The sequence below is a fragment of the Theobroma cacao genome, chromosome 6 (assembly GCF_000208745.1).
Source record: "Theobroma cacao cultivar B97-61/B2 chromosome 6, Criollo_cocoa_genome_V2, whole genome shotgun sequence".
NCBI classification, from domain to species: Eukaryota; Viridiplantae; Streptophyta; class Magnoliopsida; order Malvales; family Malvaceae; genus Theobroma; species Theobroma cacao.
In genome coordinates this window covers 9,241,430-9,254,041 of record NC_030855.1, presented here as the reverse complement: position 1 = coordinate 9,254,041, position 12,612 = coordinate 9,241,430, and the positions used below count along the sequence as shown (strand labels likewise).

The 12,612-nt window shown below is 33.3% G+C and overlaps 1 long non-coding RNA gene across 2 annotated transcripts; it reads right to left on the bottom strand.

Moving 5' to 3' along the window:
• LOC108662556 lies at positions 519–12,388 on the bottom strand. 2 transcript variants are annotated; one of them, XR_001928439.1, is made up of 3 exons: positions 12,351–12,388; positions 8,783–8,866; positions 519–593 (listed from the first exon to the last, which is right to left on the bottom strand). It is a non-coding gene; the product is annotated as an uncharacterized LOC108662556 (long non-coding RNA). The 2 variants fall into 2 exon arrangements; XR_001928440.1 differs by lacking the exon at positions 519–593 and adding an exon at positions 7,873–7,913.

Genomic DNA, 12,612 nt, shown 5'->3' with positions numbered 1-12,612 from the left:
TATGTCAATCATATATTACGTTCATAATTTTTCATTTCATAAGTCTAGATATGCATAATTACATAGATAAACATCAACATCATCATAATCACTCCCGGCTTATGTACATCCCCCCATATCATGCACATAGCCGGCACCATCTTGTGCATCCCCCCACATCGTGCCCAATCAGTGCCATCGTATACATCCCCCCACATCGTGCACACGGGCACGATCATCATCTATCTTTCACGCCACCATCATCACCGGCATGTGCATTTCCCCCACATCATGCACACACACGGTTACAGTCATTATAAAGAATATCGTTCATCATGCACAACACACACACACACACACACACATATATATATATATCATCAAAATACAATAGTGCATGAATCCATAGCAATCACATATTACAACATAAAACCATTTTGCAAAAGCTTGTTCCCAAGGCACTTGTTTTCATGAAAAGCTTGATAATTCATTCAAATGGGTGGCAATTACAAAACAAGTTTTGAAGGTAGTCCACTCATCGATTTATTGTTGAGCTTTTAGTTGACTCTAATTCCCCTAATGATCCAATTGGAAGGATGGGCCTTCATTAGAACCTAGGATCACATTAGCATAAACAATAGGTCAATTCACACATTATGAACCCCAAAAGCTGTCTCTTAGCTAGCTTTCAATTGTCACATTAAATGGCTATATATGTTCACTATCTTAATCGCTAAAAAAATAATAAACATACTCAACAATAAAACAACTCTTAATCTAAATTACTAGTCATTATTCACAGCTAAAAAACTGAATTTAGTTCATCACTCACCCTTGGGTTTCTTTGCAGTTGAATTTTCTTCCAATAGCTTCTAAATCAATGGGGTAATTCTCTCTTTCTCTCTCTAGAATGCCCAACTAGTGAGAGAAAGTCTGGAAATAAGCTTTATCAAGGGTTTTGAAGTAAGAGAGTGAAAGAATTAAAGAGTTCTAGTCAAAAGGGCTCAAAGGTATGAAAACTAGAGCTAGAGAGAGAAAATTATGCAAGCTCCATATCAAGCTTTCATGGAGTTTTGAAGAAATGTGAGAAGGAAGAAGAAGAAGAAGAAGAAGACGAGCTGCTGGAAAATAGGAGAAGAAGCTACTGGAAGAAAGGTATTCATAGCCAATCTTATCCATTCCCTTAAAATTATGGATATGCCCTTGACTAGTTAACTTGTTCTCATGCAACCCTTTATGCAATCTTTTTGCTTTTTTGACACTAGGATAAGGTCCATAATGGTCTAAACATACTCAGGTTCATAAAAACTTAAAATTTTAACCCGAGGTGAAAAATGACCATTTTGCTCATATTATGAAAATTATTGAAACTTCTACTTTTCTTCGTGTTTTCATCAGTATACATCATTTATGCAGTCTTATACATATAATTAGAGAAAATGACGAAACTACCCCTTGCTCATATTATTACATCTATGCTTAGTTACAAGCCTATAGAGGTTCGGGTCTCACAACCTTGGTTGAGGGCTATCCCAAACTGAGTCTGCCAAGGCTATTCAAAAATCATATACGCATAAATCATATTTTTTTTTATTTCGAAAACATAGCCGTTCCTTGGCGTTGGCTGAGTTCAACCTCATGTGGTGGTTTGGCGTGAAGTGAACTCTAAAGTGTTAACCTTAGGAATTATCCAACCGCGTCTCTCACTGAGGTATGAATATAATAGGGTTACCATGACCCTTTAATAGGCTGGTCCATGGAACCCGTCCACTGCAGCGACTAATCAATAACCCACCAATTCAATAAAATTTAACAGCATGACATGGGAATTATTTTGTTTTACAGCCTCTCAAGGTAAATCAAAAGTTCATACATTTTCAGCACACATGCCAATATTTCCATAAGCCAATCAATTAGAAACATAAATTCACAATACATCAAATGGTCTCTAATTACTCTATTTTCAAAGCCATCACTCAATTTCAAGACAATTTTATAAAATCATTTCGTTTAAACACATTTTGTTTATAAAACATAAAGATTTACCATTTAAACTCATTTTTCATAAAATCACAAAAACGAATTAAAATTCACTTCAAATAATGAAGATGATGATAAGGTTACTCACTGTATCAGTAGTTTGAATTTTGGACTACTTCGACTATTGATCCTTGAATGTAATTTTTTTGCCCTCTTTTGGAGGATTCACCACCTAGACATAATGCACAATAAGCCATTTACTACATTTGTGCTAAATTGTTATAAAACAAATTCAGGCTCTATACTAATGCATGAAATGGGATGTAAAACAATTGGGTAACCATTTAAATACGGTGTTCTACAAAAATTCAATTGTGTACCTAAATGAAACGGTATTGGCCTAATTCGATCTATCACTTGATTAATTGGCCAATATGTCCAATTCAACACCAATTAATTCCATTTTTCTTCCAATTCTCCAAATCATCAAACATAAGTCAAATAAAATAAAATTTAGCAAAACCATTCTTACATTTCTCCTTGAGAATTTCAACATTGGTGAGTGCATCAACATTATGATTTTTCCTACCTGATTTTCTCACCATAATTCATCATTTCCTAACCAATTCACTTGAAGTAAAATCAAATCCACCATCCACACTTTACATGGAAAATTCGGCCAATGATGGGTAATGGGAGAAAATGAATTTTTCTTGTTGGCTTTTCATGCTACACATCACTAATTATCTAAAAACACTAAAATACAAAGAAATCTAACCAAATCAAGCATCAAAATTTCCCTCTAAGTGTTCAGCCAGCAAAGAATTCATCATGATTTCATATGATTCAACCATGAAAAATAAGAAAAAATGCTTAAGAAAGAAAGATCTGAAGCTTAATTAAAAAATCTTACCTTTTTTTCACTTGTTTCCTTGAATTTTCACACTTTTCCCTTGAATTTTTCCACCTAGGGTTTTGTTCTTCCTTTGCTTCCTTTGTTCTTTCTTTGGCCAGCCATAATGAAGAGAAATAGGCTGATTTTGTGCCAATTTATAAGGAAAATATTAAATGGACAAAAATTTGCCATGTGTCACCATTCCATTGGTCCATGTGTCATACTTACCCATTAAGCAATCTCTCTCCACCACTCAAATTTCCTCAATTATCCATGATAATATTGGGTAAAATCCATGTGCTGGACAAATGTTAGATGGTGTAAAATTACAATTTTGCCCATGGGGTGGCAAAATGACTATTTTGCCCTTATCCTCGAAAAAATGTCAAAATTAAAATTCTTTACTTCTCAAACTCAAATTATATTCTAAATAGTCAATCTTGATCAAAAACTTCTTCCAACATTCCCATTTTTAACCTTGGGTGGGAAAGTGACCATTTTGCCCCTAAATTATGAAAATTGTAATTTGACTCCAAATCGGTCTTCGAACTTCGAATCACCATTTTAAGTCATTCTGGGTTTTAAAATTCTCAATTTCACCTTAAAATCTCTATTTGGACTAGTTCGAGGCTTAATTCAACTTAATTGTACCATTTGGTACAATGTCGTCCTTTAACGATTTTCGAGGTATCCAAGTATCAAACATGCATTCTTATGTAAGAATGGCATAATAAACATATTGTAGAGTCGGGCTTGATAGCACTATCCCCCTTGAAATAAAATTTTGACCTCAAAATTTCATTTGCTGAACTCAAAGAAAAGAAGGGGTTATTGTTTTCTTATCTAATGCTCAACTTCTTATGTCCTCCCTTTATAGGAAATTTCGATTTGTTCACCACATTTACCTCAAATTCAATCTCGAGTACTTTATCTATGGCTATTATTATCCTTTAAAATCATATCAATAGTAAGCTTCACAATTATGATCTCTTATATCGAGACACCAAGCATGCTTCTATTACTATCATTAAACTTTAACCATAACTCCATCCCAATCATACCAATTTCGATCGCATTTTATACTTATTTAGGTATACCAATCACTATCTTATTACTTCATTCCATATCAAATTTCTTGACTTTCATTCATTCATCCTATCCTCATACACTATTGTGTAGTTTATGGCATCATTAACACACCATACTCATTCCTATACATATCCTCAACGTTAGGGAAGATTAATGGCTTCAATTAATTCCACATACTTCATGTTTACCTAGCATTTAGGAAATTTTAATCTTCTTAATCCTATTAATCCATCTCATATGGCTTAATCGCACTATGGATTACATTCCCTTAACTATTTCCCCAAAATTCCTAAGGTCATCATAAATCGACTTCTGATAAGATTCTTGATCGTTACATTATCTATACAACTCATCAAATATATTGAGTTCAAATCTCGAACCACTAAAACCATTCTTCATTTTAGTTGGGTACATCACTAACTCCACACATACATATACACGCACATTCAAATGTCCATATTCTTCATTATGTATACGGGTTTCTATTTTCAAATGCCTTCAGACTAATTTCTCTTTATTCATTCCCATCCATAACCAAGATTCAATAGAATAATCTTCATAATTCATACAAATTCTCATCATACCCATATTGATTTGTCACTTAAAACTCAAACTCATTTGAATCATGTCTGCCTCAAGCATTTCGAATTCTAATTTCCATAATATATTAGGAAAGTTTCATTATCTGACTTCATTATCAAGGTCAACTTCAATCATCTTTTATTCAACTCTTTCATATGAACATAACATCATTGTCCCTTAGCCAATTTATAAATTGCACTTTAAATTACAAGACTTGAAACTAGATTCTCGTCAAGTACTTTTTAATGTCAATACAAGTATTAGTCTCAGCTTACAGCTTCCTTTTTATAACTACATAACTTAATGTTTGTTTTCACAAGATCTAGGGCAGAACTTCTCTTGAGTATTTCCTTGGGGATATTTATCTTAAACTTATGTCTCACAACATGTGATCACTTAACCCGTAACTTAGCCATTTATGTGGCATCCCTTTCGGGGCCCATTCCAAGGTATTGTTATGTCTGGATCCCCATCACTTGACTTACTCGAAACCCCGCGCCTAAGGGCAGCACGACAGACCCTACAGGACCTTCTCGCCAAGTTTCGAACCCCAGACCTTTTGCTCCCCCCCCCCCCGAAGGGAATGCCTTTAACCATTTTAGCTTTAACTCATTCATATTGATACCTTCCAAAACCTTAAAACTCCAGTTAACAAAACTTAAAATCAAGTTCAATGACTTTAGGTCAACTCGTAAATTCAACTTCACATCTGTCTCATTTTATTCATGCGTCCTAGACATGAGTGTTTTTAGCACCGCGGCATGGTGGCTGTTGGAGTTTACTTAATCAATGTTATTCATCTATATTTAAGGTTACTACACTAATCATTCTCAACCATTTGGTTTCCCTTCAAGCTTACGTTACAATTTCCATTACCATTTATATCTTCTTGTACTCATCACATATAATGGGTAAAGTCAATATTTTCAAATTCATCTCATACTATAACACTTGTCAACAATCAATAAATCCCACTTTAGAATACTCTTTCCATATTGTATAGTAACTTCACCATATAGTATCACGGCACTATGTTCCTCCATTCTACTATCATGCATACTCTACAGAATTTAATTAGAAGATTTACGTACCTTAACTAATGCTAATTCCATTTAATCATATCTTCAATACTCCAAACATGTAAATTACAACTCCAAGTGTATGTCCATATATTGATAATCTTTATATATTTCATGATCATGAAAACTACAACTTACAAACTAGCTTTCTATCATATGCACACTATTAGAACATTAATTTCAACATGTTTAATTCTCCTTTGGTGGTATGTTAAGATCATTCCTGGATACATTTCCATATTAACATTGATATGCCTTTACCATAGCATTTAGTGCAAATTTGATGAAGGAATTGTCTCCAAATAACTCTTAAATACATAATTATCAAATTGTACACCACTAAATGTTAAGATCTTGACTTTATTCATCAATTACCAATCACATTTATTAAGTGAATAATTTACTTAGTTATTACACCTTGCCTTTGCGATCATAAGATCAAAATTGTCCTAAACTTAGGATGTAGAAGTTCTCTCTTTTAGAGTATATCCAAACATCAACATTCTCTAAATTCCTTACTCTGGGGAGATCACCTTCAAGACTGATCATTCATATCATAGGCCACACTTTGAACCGAATAAACTTTTAGATTGATCTTTTAAGTAATTCGTATATCAGTCTCAATTATAGAACATCATATGACACTTAGACTAGATTCGACATTTCCAAGTCATTTAACCTCAAGCTGCCAATTCAACATCTAGTCCTTTAATCCCTTGGCTCCCCCTACTATGCGTAGTAAAGTTCAAGCTCATCCTTAGAGCAGATTGGCTTGCTAACTTCTTACTTCATGACCACACATCAATTATAGTAATCATTGATACTAACTCTCGAGTTAATTCACGTGCTTATATCCATGAACTATAATAGGTCCAATCAATTCTTGAAATCTCAGAATCGCTTAATTGAAATCAACACCAGTTCCCTATAAGCTGCTGTAGCTATTCAACACATATTCACATATAAAATTTTTCAAAATCTTAATACCACTTTTATATGGGCATAACAAGCTCAATTAACATAGTGTTCTTATCTTCATGCACATAAGTATGGGTTTACTCTTACCTCAATGCTTAATTTATACACTCCAAGTGAATTACAACCATCACTATTCATTCTAATCAAACTGTGCCCCTTATTACCATTATCACATGTGCTCCTTTATATTAACCCCAATACAATCCATAGTCCCCAAATCTTTTTGCAATTGACAACCATGAGTTCAATTATAACTCCACCAAATGAATAAATTATCATGGCCTATTAGTCCAACTCTAAATTTCTCCATCCTTAATTGGAGAGATATATCATTTCATTAATCTTTCATTCGGAGCATTCGTTTTAAGATCTCTCTAATACTGGCTCGTGTCACGGGTGGCATCTTAAACCCGAACAACGGCCTTACTTATGACCTTTGCATGACATTAACAAGGAAATAGATTACTGGGAATAGGAGTTCATATAGCTCCCTGTCTATGACTTATGCTCCCATAAGATCTATAAGAAGAAACAGAACGAGTCTAAACAACTCCAAATTCTATATGCAGATGTACATATTCTACTCTATCAAACCTAACTTAACTTAACTTAACTTGGGCCACATTGACACTGTAAATTTTTAAAACAACTTTAAAATAACTTTAAACCCAAAAGCTCTAATCTTTAAAACCAAAGGCTCTGATACCAATCGAATTGTCACGACCCGGTACTCCCCTCGAGCCCGTGACAACCACCGCGGTGTCTCGATCGACACTCATTACCCAAAATGTCAATCGGAACTCCGCAAGGCTTTAATATTAGTTTCTCATTTCCCCTTGTGAGTAACCGTTGCCAAAAATCATGTTCTAAAAGATTTTAAGCTATTTCCAGCTTAAATCAATACAAAAAATGATTTTTGTCTCACAGGGGTAATTTGTTCATTTTTCTTCAAAAATCTCGAAACCAGCTAAAAATGTAGTATGCAAGTGGAAAACACATATTTCATAAACAAAAATAAGTTTAGATATCTAAAACATTCATTTAAAGTGAAATTATAACTATTTGAATATAATAAATATATTCAATAAAATATTCTATTTTTTTATAAAACAATATTTATAGAGTTACCAATAAATAATTTTCGTAACGTAAAAACTAAATAAATTCATTCATATTGTAATACAGATAACCAATGCATAAGATTTAATTTACAGTGACACATGGGCCCACGAACGACCAAAAGTATCAAAAACGGTAAACCTATAGTCTTTGAGGATGCAAGTCCAACTGTAGCCCTCAACGAAATGAGCCATTTACCGACTATCTTGAGCCTAAAAGGGTTGGAAAGGAGGGTGGTGAGATTATATAATCCCAGTAAGTAAACAAATACCATCTAAAATATCTAAAGTTGAGTAAATAGAGACAGATAAAATAAATCATCATACTATAATTTATCACCTTTCAACTCATTTCAACCAAATAAAATCAATTCATTTAAATCGAGTAATCAACATGGCTTATGAATTTCTTAAAACTTGGCTCATGCCAAAAATTATTCTCATACTCAATTATCAGGGATACCTTGACCAAGGGCTATCCCAAACTGAGTCCGCCAAGGCTATTAAAAAGTCATATACGCATAAATCATATTTTTTTAATTTTGAAAACATAGCCATTCCTTGGCGTTGGTTGAGTTCACCCTCACGTGGTGGTTTGGTGTGAAGTGAACTCTAAAGTGTTAACCTCAGGAGTTATCCAACCACGCCTCTCACTGAGGTATGAATATAATACGGTTACCGTGCCCCTCTAATAGGTTGGTCCACGGAACCCGTTCACTACAGCGACTAATCAATAACCCACCAATTCAATAAAATTTAATAGCATGACATGGCAATTATTTTGTTTTATAGCCTCTCAAGGCAAATCAAAAGTTCATACATTTTCAGTACATTTACCAATTCAACCATTCATGCCAATATTGCCATAAGCTAATCAATTAGAAACATAAATTCACAATACATCAAATGGTCTCCAATTACTCTATTTTCAAAGCCATCATTCAATGTCAAGACCATTTTATAAAATCATTTCGTTTAAACATATTTTGTTTATAAAACATAAAGATTTACCATTTAAACTCATTTTTCATAACGAATTAAAATTCACTTCAGATAATCAAGATGATTATAAGGTTACTCACTGTATCAGTAGTATGAATTTTGGAGTACTCCGACTATTGATCCTCGAATGCAATTTCTTTGCCCTCTTTCGGAAGATTCACCACCTAGACATAATGCACAATAAGCCATTTACTACATTTGTGCTAAATTGTTATAAAACCAATTCAGGCTCTATACTAATGCATGAAATGGGATGTAAAATACTCGGGTAACCATTTAAATACGGTGTTCTACACAAATTCAATTGTGTACCTAAATGAAATGGTATTGGCCTAATTCGATCTATCACCTGATTAATTGGCCAATATGTCCAATTCAACACAAATTAATTCCATTTTTCTTCCAATTCTCCAAATCATCAAACATAAGTCAAATAACATAAAATTTGGCAAAACCTTCCTCACATTTCTCCTTGAGAATTTTGGCCATGGTGAGTGCATCAACACTATGATTTTTCCTACTTGGTTTTCTCACCATAATTCATCATTTCCTAACCAATTCACTTGAAATAAAATCAAATCCACCATCCACACTTTACATGGAAAATTCAGCTAATGATGGGTAATGGGAGAAAATGAATTTCTCTTGTTGGCTTTTCATGCTACACATCACTAACTATCTAAAAACACTAAAATACATTGAAATCGAACCAAATCAAGCATCAAAACTTCCCTCTAAGTGTTTGGCCAGCAAGGAATTCATCATGATTTCATATGATTCAACCATGGAAAATAAGAAAAAATGCTTAAGAAAGAAAGATCTCAAGCTTAATTGAAAAATCTTACCTTTTTTTCACTTGTTTTCTTGAATTTTCACACTTTTCCCTTGAATTTTTCCACCTAGGGTTTTGTTCTTCCTTTGCTTCCTTTGTTCTTTCTTTGGCTGGCCATAATGAAGAGAAATAGGCTGATTTTGTGCCAATTTATAAGGAAAATATTAAATGGACAAAAATTTGCCATGTGTCACCATTCCATTGGTCCATGTGTCATACTTACCCATTAAGCAATCTCTCTCCACCACTCAAATTTCCTCAATTATCCATGATAATATTGGGTAAAATCCATGTGCTGGACAAGTGTTGGGTGGTGTAAAATTACAATTTTGCCCTTGGGGTGGCAAAATGACTATTTTGTCCTTATCCTCGAAAAAATGTCAGAATTAAAATTCTTGAATTCTTAAACTCAAAGTATGTTCTAAATAGTTAATCTTGATCAAAAACTTTTTCCAACATTCCCATTTTGAACCTTGGGTGGCAAAATGACCATTTTACCTTTGGGTTATGAAAATTCCAATTTGACTCCAAATCAGTCCTCAAACTCCGAATCACCATTTTAAGTCATTCTAGGGTTTTAAAATTCTCAATTTCGTCTTAAAATCTCTATTTGCACTAGTTTGAGGCTTAATTCAACTTAATTGTACTATTTGGTACATTGTCGTCCTTGAACGATTTTCGAGGTATCCAAGTAATCAAACATGCATTCTTATGTAAGAATGGCATAATAAACATATTGTAGAGTCGGGCTTGACACAATACATGACACATAATTCACTATATTGTGTCATACCATTATAAATCTATTTCAGACTCTTTACTAATGCATGAAATGGAATGCAAATTGTTCGGATTATCATCTAAACACGGTATTCTACACAAATTCAATTGTGTACCTAAATAAAATAGTATTGGCCTAATTCGATCTATCACCCGATTAATTGGCCAATATGTCCAATTCAACTCTAATTAACTCCATTTTTCTTCCAATTCTCCAAACCATCAAACACAAGTCGAATAGCATAAAATTTAGCAAAATCATCTTCACATTTTCTCTTGGAAAATTCGGCCGTGGTGGGTGCATCAACACTATGATTTTTCCTACTTGATTTTCTCACCATAATTCATCATTTCCTAACTAATTCACTTGAAATAAAATCAAATCTACCATCAACACTCTACAAGGAAGATTCGGCCAATGATGAACTCATGAGGAATATGTGAATTTCAAGCTTAATTATTACATTTAACACCATAAACAACTAAAAACATCCATAGGTCTTAAAAATCTATCTAAATCATCATCAAATTCTCTCTCCTAGGGTTTGATCAGTAATATACCCATCATGAAATCATGTGATTCAACCATGAAAAATGCAAAAGAATGCATGGGAAAGGTAGATCACAAGTCAAAATAAATAAATTTTACCTTTGATTGCTTGATTACTTGAAATCCACAAATTTTCTCTTGAATTTTGACTCTAGGTTTTTGTTCTTCTTTTCTTCATTTGTTCTTGCTATGGCCGGCCATAAGAATGAGAAATGGGCTGATTTTGTGCTAATTTATAAGGAAAATAATAAAGAAATAAAAGCTTGACACTTGTCACCTTACCATTGGTCCATTTTTAAATTCTTAACTATTAAGCTTTCTTTCTCTACCACATAAAATCCTTCAATTATCCATGATAATATTGGGTAAAATCCATGTGCTAGACAAGTGTTGGGTGGTGTAAAATTACAATTTTGCCCTTGGGGTGCTCGAAAAATGCCTGAATTAAAATTTTTCACTTCTCAAACTCAAATTATGTTCTAAATAGTGAATCTTAATCAAAAAATTCTTCCAACATTCCAATTTTAACCTCGGTTGGTAAAATGACCATTTTGCCTTTGGATCATGAAAATTCCAATTTGACTCCAAATCGGTCCTTGAACTCCGAATCACCATTTTAAGTCATTCTGAGATTTTAAAATTCTCAATTTCATCTTAAATTTTCTATTTGGACTAGTTCGAGGCTTAATTCAACTTAATTGTAGCATTTGGTACATTGTCGTCCTTTAACGATTTTCGAGGTATCCAAGCAATCAAACATGCATTCTTAGGTAAGAATGGCATAATAAACATATTGTAGAGTCGGGCTTGACACAATACACGACACATAATTCAATATACTATGTCATACCATTATAAATCTATTTCAAACTTTTTACTAATGCATGAAATGGAATGCAAATTGTTCGGATTATTGTCTAAACACGGTATTCTACACAAATTCAATTGTGTACCTAAATAAAATAGTATTGGCCTAATTCGATCTATCACCCGATTAATTAGCTAATATGTCCAATTCAACACCAATTAACTCTATTTTTCTTCCAATTCTCCCAACCATCAAACACAAGTCAAATAGCATAAAATTTAGCAAAATCATCTTCACATTTTCTCTTGGAAAATTCGGCCATGGTGGGTGCATCAACACTATGATTTTTCCTATTTGATTTTCTCACCATAATTCATCATTTCCTAACCAATTCACTTGAAATAAAATCAAATCCAACATCAACACTCTACAAGGAAGATTCGGCCAATGATGAACTCATGAGGAATATGTGAATTTCAAGCTTAATTCTTACACTTAACACCATAAACAACTAAAAACATCCATATATCTTAAAAATCTATCTAAATCATCATCAAATTCTCTCACCTAGGGTTTGATCAGCAAGATACCCATCATGAAATCATGTGATTCAACCATGGAAAATGCAAAAGAATGCATGGGAAAGGTAGATCACAAGTCAAAATCATGAAATTTTACCTTTGATTGCTTGATTACTTGAAATCTACCAATTGTCTCTTGAATTTTCACTCTAGGGTTTTTGTTCTTCTTTTCTTCGTTTGTTCTTGCTATGGCAGGCCATAAGAATGAGAAATGGGCTGATTTTGTGCTAATTTATATGGAAAATAATAAAGAAATAAAAGCTTGACACTTGTCACCTCACCATTGGTCCATTTTTAAATTCTTAACTATTAAGCTTTCTTTCTCCACCACATAAAATCCTTCAATTATCCATGATAAT